The sequence below is a fragment of the Sciurus carolinensis genome, chromosome 4 (assembly GCF_902686445.1).
Source record: "Sciurus carolinensis chromosome 4, mSciCar1.2, whole genome shotgun sequence".
Classification (NCBI taxonomy): domain Eukaryota; kingdom Metazoa; phylum Chordata; class Mammalia; order Rodentia; family Sciuridae; genus Sciurus; species Sciurus carolinensis.
Genome location: NC_062216.1, coordinates 49,482,081 through 49,484,089, shown reverse-complemented (window position 1 = coordinate 49,484,089; position 2,009 = coordinate 49,482,081).

Sequence of the window (2,009 nt, the reverse complement as noted above, 5' to 3'; positions counted from 1 at the left end):
TCACCTGGCTCAGTCGGTCTTAGATGTCAACATTGATAAATGACAGGGAGAAAGGTCTCATCCTCTAAGATGGATTTCAAAGATGCTTCTTCTGGAAAATGCACTGAAGGTTGCCGCCTTGTTCCAATAACTGTAAACAAGGAAGGGCTCCTTCCTCCCTAGGGGGTGGAAGAATGTATAATCCTAAGAACCAAGTAAACAGGAAGAAGTCAGGCATTAAAGGTTTCATGGGCAGGGAAAGCTTAAGAACAAAAAAATGTGAGCGGCTCTGGCATATGAGAAGGTCTCCAGAGAAATCTTCCTTTTTGATGGAACTTCCCAGCGTGGTACAAATATGTATCAAAGGAGTTGTGATTAATAGAGGAAGCCTTTGTACACTTACCTGTTCTTCTGCTTCGTCCCGACCTCAGCCCCATCCCTAAATGATTCACCAAAAATCTTTCAGTATAAGTTCCTTGGCCAGGCCTCCCAAAACTTTCCATAGAATTTCTGAGAAGCTGAGGATTTACTCCAAGTCTCCAAGTCCCTCCTACCCCAGGTTGCTGAACACTCGAGACCAGTCCCCATCTCAGGTTAATAAATGCAATATCTGACCCTGAGGAGGTCAAAGGCAGGCCTGCTGAGGTGGACTGAATTAACTGCCTTCTAAGGTGAATATAAGTCATCTTGGCATCATGATTCATTTGACATTTTAAGGCTGAGTCAATTCTCTTTGTCTTTACCCTGAAGCTGCTTTGATGGAGAGTGAGGCTGCTGGTTGATCAGTCATTTGCACTTAACAGTGGAAAGGATATGCTGGAGGCGCAGACTTGGTAAATTACAAGGGCAGATGAAGATGGGATATAAACTTCCTGGAGTAGATTCTAATATACTGGATGATTAGAGCAAAGATAAATAATATCAACAGAAATAAAACCAACCACGGTACTAGCTAACATTTATTGCATACTTATTATGAAGCAATCACTATATTTATATGATTTTTCTTGATTATGGAGGATGTCTTGCTGCAGATTAAACTGTAGGTTTTATTTCTCCAGTGAAAGAAATGCCAGCTGGGTGTGGTGGCACATGCCTGTAATTCCAGCCACTCAGGAGGCTGAGGTAAGAGGATCACAAGTTCAAGGCCAGTCTCAGCAACTTAGTGAAACCCTATCTTAAAGGAAAAATATTAAAAAAATAATAAAGGACTGGGGATGTATCTCAGTGGTAAAGTGCCCCTGGGTGCAATACCCAGTACCACTAAAAAACTAAACAACAACAACAACCAAATAAAAAACCAAAAATGACAGAGTCACTATTGTCACCCTAAGTTTTGCTGGGCCTGGGAGAGATGTCAGGGAAAGGAGTTAGTAAGGGGTATAGGTCTATAAGTTGCCAGTTTGTGAAGCATCCTCACCTGATGGGTTCTGCAGTCTGTGGTCCAGTGCAGGGCTGTCCAATAGAAATAGAATTAAGCCACAAGTATGAGCCAAGTGTATATTTTAAAATTTCTAGTAATCACATTAAATAAAGGAAAAAGAAACATTAATTTTTAAATACATTTTATCTAATCAACATATCAAAATATTATTATTTGAATATGTAATCAATACCAAAATTATTTATGAGATATTTTACATTCTTTTGTTTCAGCTGTCTTCTAAATGCATTGCTTCTTTGTGTTGTACTTGCAGCCCAGCCCAATTTGGACAAACACCCTTTTAAGTGCTCAGTAGCCCCATATGGCTAGGGGCTGCCAAATTGATTAGCACAGATCTACTGGGGATCTAACTATTAATTTGCATATCTAGGCATATTCATTTGACATTCATTCAAATGTTTATTAAGTTCCTACTCTGCCAAACTGTATTAGTCCCTTTATCCACAAAGGATATATTTTAAGACTTTCAGTGAATGTATGAAACTATGGTTAGTACAACCCTACACATAAGCCTAGTGATACTGCAACGGTCTGTTTGATGACATAGATGGCCACTAAGTGACTAACGGACGGTATTGCATACTGC